This window comes from Desmodus rotundus, chromosome 5 (assembly GCF_022682495.2).
Source record: "Desmodus rotundus isolate HL8 chromosome 5, HLdesRot8A.1, whole genome shotgun sequence".
NCBI classification, from domain to species: domain Eukaryota; kingdom Metazoa; phylum Chordata; class Mammalia; order Chiroptera; family Phyllostomidae; genus Desmodus; species Desmodus rotundus.
Window position 1 is genome coordinate 23761375 of NC_071391.1, and position 9117 is coordinate 23770491.

A 9117-nucleotide genomic window follows, 5' to 3' on the forward strand; every position below is an offset into this window, starting at 1 on the left:
TTCTACAGAAGTGGAAACTGAGACACAGAGATGTGAAGTAACTCGTTCAAAGTCAAACAGTTAATAAATTGGCAGAATATGGCCAGGGCTCTCTATGACTCCATGGCCAGATGTAGTCACCAACTATAGATTTAAACCTCTAAACTTAAAAGATTAATGCTTCATCATTTTCTGCAACAATCCTCACGACCGTCAGGTGCTTGGGCACCAGCCTGCAAACCTCTAGTTTGGGATTTGCTCTTTGGGTCACCTGCTGTCCCCCACAGGCAGCCGGTTTGTCAGGACTGTCCTCCCAGTTCCCTTGGGCTATTATCCTGAGACTTCGGAGGTTTCGAGCAAATCAGGGATTGGCTAACAAAACATTCTAAAGCAGGTGAGTCATGGCTGAGTCTTGCCTATGGAGGAGGCCAAGCTCAAAGTCTGAGGGGATTCAAGGGGTGTTCCCTTTCTCCCTCCTTTCTCACCCTGCAGTCCTGCTGTGCTCCCCAGATGCGAGCACAGTAGCAAAGTCACGGCTGTTCCAGCACATTAATGGGAGGGATTCTGGCCAGATAAAGGCCAGAGAATGGAGGCACCAAGAGAAGCTTTTGTGTCTCCAAGCCGCCGACCGCTTTGATGAGACAGATGCTTGGGCCGGGTCTTCCTTTTGAGGAATAGCTGAACCTCATTAAACAGCAGGACAACTTCCTCGGTGGCAATGGACAGCCCACACACTGGTCTTCCCTGCAGCAGACGGGCTGGGAAAGAGGTGGTCTCCTGTCATCAAGCCCAGCACTCCCCAGAGACTCCAGCGCTGGTGTCTGTGACACGTGGTCACCTTGGAGGCTTTGATTTATGGTTGACTTTTGGAGAGGCCAGCCTCTGATCCTGGCAGCCTGTCGCCTCACCACCTTTTCTCTAGGTTGGGAGGACTTCCCTTCAGGATCGATGAGCCCAGCCTGATCCCAAGACAGAACTTCTGAGAGAGCCTTCTGGTGCAAATAGAGCAGGAAAGCTTGGAACGGAGCCCTTTCCTGATTCAGCAGCGTCCTAGGAGCGCTCTGCAGACAGCTGTGGGAAAATCCAGGACTAAGATGCCCCCAGGAATTGAATCTCAGTTCAACATGTGAAGAGTCTGTGTACCTTCCCCAGGTTCAGCTAGCTTTCCTAGGTATACTCTGAAGCATCCGGTGTTCAGCTACCTTCCCAGGCGGGCTGCTTTACAAAACAAATGAGATGACTCTTGCTCAGATCCTGCTGGGGAGTTGATGAAGTTTAGGTGTGGTTTTGGGTAGGATCAATTACTTCAACAAAGTTGTAGATTTAGCATTATCTTCCTTGTACTGGAAATATTGGCATGGAACATATGAGCCAATAAGAAATTAGCAATGGGGTTAATGGGTGGGTATAAAGAAGGTAGAAATATGTATGAGTTATCTTTAATTAACTAGTAATTATTTGTATAATTATTATTAATAAAATAATAATAGCCAATATGTATTGAGTGCTTATCATGGGTCCAGCACCATGCTAAGGACTTTACATGTGTCATCTTTTCAGTTCTTGCAGTAACCCTTTGTGGTGGACAATCTTATCATCCTTATTTTACAGGAAAGAAAACAGAGGCACAGAGAGGCCAAGTAACTTGCTGAAAATTGCACAGCTAGTGGGTGACAAAACTGAGCTTTGAACCCAGGCTCTTTGGCTCCAGAGCTCATGTCCTAACCACTATGATCTTGCCCTAAAACTGTTTAAGAGTAAAAGGAGAGCGTTACCCCTCATAAAACAAGTTAATTCTACTCAGAGTCCAAATTGGCTGCATGAGTGAGTGACACGTGAATACACCCATCGTGAACTGAGAGCTCACGTAGCTCTCACAACACCCGTCTCCTGGGAGCGGAGCGACAGGATTTACCTCCCCAAGCTTTGGGCAGGTCCTGAAACTGGGGAGGCCTCGCCAGAGGCTTCCACTGGCCGAGCTGCCGGGAGGTGGTGCTGTGTCGCTTTCCTACTTGGGAGCTTTTGTTGTCTGCGGGTTGCAGGCTGGAGGTGGGGAGGCTGATTTTGAGCAGAGGCTGTTGCCAGTTTCCTTGATTCGAAACCTCACTCTCTTCTGTCACTTCCTTCAAATGAGCTTGGAGACGTTCATCGAATGACAGTCCTGAAACGGAGCCAAGCAGTTCTCCTAATCCCATCTCAGGCTGGATTTGAAAAGGGTGTTTCCAAACAAGGAGCAGATGTCATCTGTCAGAGTTACACTCGGGCTGACCTCTGGCTTTCAAAAGCAGGAAAGAAAAACACCCACACTCTCAGCCACCTTGGAAGCAGCTTCCAGAGTGTGGTGACGAAGACTCTGGTGCTCACTGAGCCATGGGCTCGGGCCCAGTTCACAAGGAGGTGCACAGCCCGTCCATCCTCCAGGCTCAGCTGAATGCACCCCAGAGCGTCATATCTCCCCAGGCCTGTGTGGGCTTGTCTGATGCTGGTCCGTGGTGGCCCACCTCTTGCTCTTCTCTTTCCACAGAGCTGAGTTCTAGAGGCTCAGGGTACTGCTGGCATTCGCAGACCAAACGAGCCACATATCACAGGAAGGGATCCCTCAGCATTGTGATGCTCCAGGCAGGGAGGAGCCATGGAAAATAGCCAGGACCTCCGTGGCTTCCAGGTAAGGAAACCGAGGCCCAGAAAGAGGAATTAAATGACAAATGTGATAAGAGGAAGAATGGAGGCAGCTAGTTCCCAGCCTGTCCCTGCAGGGATGGTGGCCACTTTGGTAGGGTAAAATTTTACCCCTGAGGCATAGTAGAGACATTAGAGCTTCGGATTCAGACAGGCCTGGGTTTGCATCCCAGCTCTTTAAGTTACTATCTGGTGACCCTGGGGAAGTCACTAAACGTCCCTGAGCCTCAGTTTCATCTGGAAAATGGGGACAATAACAGCGTCTACATCATGGGGTTGTGGTGAAGAAAGAATGAGACAACATACACATGGGAGGTGTCCAACGTGAGTTTCTTCATCCTTTTTTGGTGTAATTTTAAACCCCAGTCAGAGAGGCTGGCTTGGCATTGGGCTGACACAGTGCTGAGGGCTGCGCTCCGCCTCCTTCCCTCAGGCCACACGCTACTGAAACCTTGATTTGTTAAAGTGGAGAATTATCCTCTCTGTCCTTTAGATCTGGAAACTGAGCCAGCTGCAGGCAGACACAGACATCCACATAGCAGGTAGTAGGGGCTCTGGGAAGGCTCACCATTCCGAGGCCATTCTCCTATCTTTCCAAGACATATCCCCTGGCAGCTGCAAGTCCTAAATGCTCTGAACAAATGCTCTAATTTTGATGCAGATCTTTCCTTTGCACAAAATCAAATACCCTCATGAATGTGTTGTGCTATCAGTCACTAGCACCTTAGTATGAATTTTTTCGATCAGATTGCTTTCTTGCTAATATTTGCATTAAAGAACTAGGCTTTTTCATGAGGATAAGGAAAAGGCTAGAACACAAGGGGTGCAATTTTCAGATGATGCAAGAAGAAGTTGGAGCAGCAAGAGGTAGCTCAAGAGCAATGGGGAAGAAGGAACCCCGTGAGGAAGGGCCAGGCTCAGGAAGCAAAGGCAGGAGGGCAGCAGCTCACTTTATCTTCCTAGAAGTTTTCATGCAGCAGATGTTTTATGTAGGTGAGGCGACTCACGAGTACCTAAAGGCTCAATGCCACACACACCCCAAAAAACCCCACAGCATTTGTAAGGACTCACGGAAATGCCCAGCCCTTAGACCTGACTGGGAGACTTCCCCAAGAAGCCATGAATTTGAACTTTCTTGACTCAGCTAAGGCATGTTCCTGGGGGAACATGGAAGGAGACTTTCACTCCACCCACAGCTTTTTACTCTATGTCAGCCTAAGGAGATGAATTAAGATCCTCAAAAAGATCTTAGGCTATGGCAGGTAAATGACACATACGTGTCACCTGTGCTCTCACATGGACACTTCCTCCCATCGTCTGAGAGGCCCTACAGAACCTGCTCCCTCACTCCCCCACCCCAACCCCGCCACTCCCGTCTCTCCTCACATCCCTTTCCACCTCGTGCTGCAGCCACACTGCCTCCCAAACACCTTAAGCTCCATTCCTGCTTTGGAGCCACAGTGCTGGTGGCCCTCTCCTCCGGGGTCGCTCTTCTCCCAGGTCTCCACAGGGTGGGCCCCTTCTCATCATGTAGGTCTCAGCTCAAAGGCTACCTCCTCAGAGAAGCCTACCTTGACCTCTAAATCTAAGCCCCCCACCCCCTGACCCCCGGGCCAGTCCCCTCTATCCACCACTTACACTGCATGGCAGCTCCTCGAGAGCGGAAGCTGTTCTCTATCCACCGCTGCCTTCCAGCAAACGAAGATGGAAAACATGCGCAGGAGGCTGGCAGTAATCCGAATGGATACACTCGTCTCCCTGTCTTCACTCCCCCTCATCTATCATCTCACCCACTTGTTTTTCCTTTGCCTAAAATACACTCTCATTTCTAAGCCTCAACTATAATTCAAGCGGAAAATATGTTGTTTCCCCTCAAGCCTTCCAGACCCTTTCAGGGATCCCCTTCTCTGGCCCAGGTCCTGCCTCACCTCCCGCTCACACCTCGGCAGCTTATGCAGACCTTCTGCCTTCACCCCTTGGCCGTGACATTCTCATGAGCAGGGCTGTCCCCAGCAGCCACACAGGTAGTGCTTTATGTAACTCCAGGGTCACCATTCCCACAAAGGTGTGGTTGGCTCCCCCTGGAGGTGTGCAGCTTGTACATACCCGGCTGCCTTGCTCAGCAGCCATGGAACTACCAGCCGGTTTCCTTTAGTCAGTCTTCAACCATCTCGTTCCCTTGGCAACACAACACTATTGATTTTCACCTCCCTGGCTTGATGAGGTGTTATCTCCCTCCAGTTTCCTTCCTTCCTCTCCAATGTCCCCTTCCCAGCCTCCTTTCCTAATTCTTCTGGCTACTTCCTCTCACTGACTGTGAGTGTTCTCCCAGGCTCTCTCTTGTCTCCTCACAGCCTGTCTCAGAGATCTCCACCCAGACTCCCAAGGTATCAACTGTCATTTCTACACAAATGGCCTGCCTCTTCCCTCTTCACATTCTGGTTGGACACCCCCCCTTAACATGAGAGAGACTCTGAAACCCAACTCTACCTAACACCTAGGCTTCCTGGGTCCTCACTCTCTCTGGACCAGGATTGAGGTCATGCAGGAATGTACCAAAGGACAAGGCCTGGGGGCGGTCCTAGCATCCTTTACCCGACACAGTCCTTCATCGAGATTCCCTCCCACCTCCATTACTGAGGCTGGGCCTACCTCATGAATAAATTGTCCCTCACAATAAAGAATGACTGTTGAACGAGTGAAGAAAAACATCCAACCAAAACTGTGTCTGCTGGGAAAGAGACAGCCCAATTCCAGGACTTCTTGGGTCACTGGTAGCGTTCGCTGAGGAGGCAATCTGTCCATAGAGAGATAGGAGGGAGCCAGCTCTGACAGGTACAGCATAAAGATGTGGCAGGGACAGCGAACATTTCAGAGAGAGGGGGGAAACCCTGACAGCAGCCTGACCTGGTAGTCAGAGCCTTCTATTTACACTTGACTTCCAGTGAGGATGTATGACAAGAATCAGCACAAGGGAAAGAAGGGGCAGGGAAGAAAAGGGAGGGGAGAGTCGCCTTGCACTGGCCCCCACCTGTCAAGCTATGGAGAAATAGTTCCGGAGCTCAGAGATGGATCTGGGCCCTGCTGCCTCTGCTTTGGCTGAGGGATGCCCAAGTCTTACAGACACATGTGGCTCTTAATCTGTGGGTCAGTGGCCTTGGATGGGAATAGATATATTGCTTCTCAGAGACCAAATGAATAGTCTTTGGAAGGACTTCTTATTTCAGAAGCTTCCATGAAAGTCCAACCTGAAGGCTGCTATACCTTCTCTGAATTCACAGGCCTGTGGAGCACTGGAAGGAAGCTCTGGGTATACTTTGTTTCCCTCTGGTTCTCATTTGGCCTTCTTCAGAGATGGTGCCGTTTCCCAGAAGAGAGTTGGCCTTTTCTATCAAAATCCTGCTTAGAGTCTGGAGAGTCAGCTCTTGCTATGCTGGGGTAAGCCAGGAAATTCCCCACCCGCACGGGGCAGTTGTTCGGCCCTGACAGAGCTGGTTGCGCTCCTCAGTGACCAGCTCGAACCTGGGAATCCCAGTGAGAGGGGAAAGGACTTATTGGGACAAGAACATGCCCCATGCAGAGGACAGCCAGGCACTGAGCATAGTGCTACTCAGAGTATGACCCACACACACTGGGCCACAGACTGTTACTGGACCACAAGCGACAAGTAAAAAACTGCTATTAAATGATGAGAGACTTTGCTGGGACAGGCAAGTGCATGACCCATGAAATCATCTCACTGAACTGGGTTGGTCCAGGCCGGGTTTTGGCACTCGCACGGTAAGTTGCCCATGGGGGCGATGGGACCAGGTATTGAATGGAAACTTAAAAATCTGATGTATCACCACAGACAGTTTGAGAAATACTACTTTAGCCTATTAAAATCTCTAACAAGTACTGCTGCAAAGAACCATTTACTTTGTTAAATCTAATATTTTCCAAACTTATTTAACTATGAACTCCTTGTGGGGTGGGAAAGGGCGTGCTGCCAGCATACCAAGGAACTGCTGCTCCCAAAGTACACTCTGGGGAAGGCCCCCGAATGGTGGGAATGGTGGGAATGGTGGGAATGGTGAATGGGCAAGCCCTTGGTCCAGAATCTCCACACATTTTCCAGGTCACAGGTCCCGCTTGGCTAGTGAATCAGGGCCTTAGGTAACTACTCTGTTTGGAGTAACTGGGATAATTTAATGACTACTCCTGATGAGTTGGTGTCTTGGAAGACCTCTTTTCCTGCCCCCAGGGGCTGGGCTTCCACCCAGGGTGAGGCCACAGAACCACCAGCCTATTAACTCAAGCCTCTGGTTTTAATTAAATTACAAAATGGCACATCCAAGGTAACAACAGAACAGCATGGCCAGGTAAGTTGGCCACTGAGGGAGAGGTATTAACTCCTTCATGCCACAAAGGGCCCATTTACTGCAACCTGGAGCTGGACCAGGGCACCTGGGATCCAAGAGCTGGGTAACTTCTCATCCTTCCCCCCTTAGTCCTCTGTACACTATAAACACACACTTGTACATTCTCATCGTAAGCTTTATTAGTTATATTTGCTACTTCAAGTGCCAAGATCTACAAACACTTCATTTAACTTTCCTTGTAGTAAGTGATACGCTGGTAAATGTTTAACATCCAGCTCACTGCTGAGACAGGGAAGCTCTCTTTCATAGCACTTGCCAGTTTCTGTGGTGTAAATACTCCCACCATGGCCTTCTTCAAGTTGCCTTTGTGACCTTTCTCACTCCAGAATTGAGAATTGATCCACACAATCAGCCCAGGTTCCGTTGCCCCCCAAGTTTGCTCCAGCAAAGCGTTGCTTTAAATTTGACTCCTTCTTCATAATATTATAGCCTGATTTTCTGAACCATAGAATGTCTGAGCAGGAAAAGGCCTCAGAAATAATCTAGTCTAAATTTCCTCTTTTGACCAACAGGCCCAGAGAAGTGCAGTGACTTCTCCAAGGCAACCCAGCAAGATGATGGCAGATGAGATTCATTCAGACCTTCTGGCCTTTTCATCTCCACAATGGTTATCTTTACACATATGGTTTTATTTGATTCTCAAAATAACCAGGCAAGAATTATTGTATCCATTTAATAGAAAGGGAAAATGATAAAAGTGTTAAGAATTACCCAAAGCCAGGTCGGGGAGGGAGGGGGGTTCAGCCAGGGTGGGGTGGAGGAATGGGGAGAAAAGGCACACAACTGTAATTGAATAACAATAAAAAATTAAAATTAAAAAACAAAACAAAACAACAAAAAAAGAATTACCCAAAGCCATGCATGGAGCTAGTAAGTCAGAGTCAGGTCTGGCTTACTTCCAGATCCTTCCATTCCATCAAAACATCTCCACTCCACATTTCTTTGGCTAACAGTTGTCCCCAATGAGACATGTTCTTTTCTGACATTTCAGTTCCTAAAGATTCTTGACCAGCAAAAGTCAAAGATGGATGCATTTCTTTGTGGATTTCTAGACTGTTGCTCATTAATTCTCCATTCTGAGTATTGCCCGTACCTGGTTTTAAAGATGTATCCATGATTTAAGTTAGGAAATGTGCTAAGTTGCTATAATACAGACCACACCTGCTGATACAGTCGCTGAAGTAATGCTGATTTTTATTTTTCTCTACTTCAAGTTCAGGTAGAGAGTCTAGCTTTTTAAGCTGACTTAGTAACATCAGGGACACAGACTCCTTCTGCTCTGTCTCTCTGCTGAAAACATGGCCCAGGCCCTGGCTGGGTGGCTCAGTTGGTAAGATTGTAATGTATATCAAAAGGTTGTGGGTTTGATCCCTGGTCAGGGCATATACAGCAGGTAGCTAATCAATGTTTCTCACATCAATCTCTCTCTCTCTCTGTCTTTTTCTCTCTCTCCCTAATCCCTTCCTCTCTATCTAAAATTAATAAACATATCCTTGGATGAGGATTTAAAAAAAAAAAGAAAAACAAACAAAAGAAAAACATGGCCCAGAGTGGCTGTTCCAACTCCTTGCCTCGTATCCATGTTCCAAACAGAAGAAAGGAAGGAGGAAGTGGAAGAAGGATAGGGACGCTTCTTTCCCTTAATTGTACTCCCATAAATTGCACACATCACTTTAACTCACATACCATTGGCAAGAAGAATCATGTGGCCACACTAGCTGTGAAGAAGGCTGGGAAATGTAGTTTTTAGCTGAGCAGCTATATCCTCAGCAAAAATTGGAGAGCTTTCCTGAAGGAAAAGAGGAGAATACACATTGAGAACTAATTAGCCATCTCTACTATGATGCCTGAGATGCTAGAACTAGAGGGAGAAATGTGGACTGGAAGGAGGAGAGAAGGCAATGTGGAATGTAGAGGCAGCCACACAACTGTGTGGGAAAGTCTAGTGCAAGGAGAAGAATTATAATCAGCTTGTGTCCTCTTCAGGTCAAATGCCTATGTTACCCTAACAAGTCTGCATAACTTAGGAAGTTTCTGG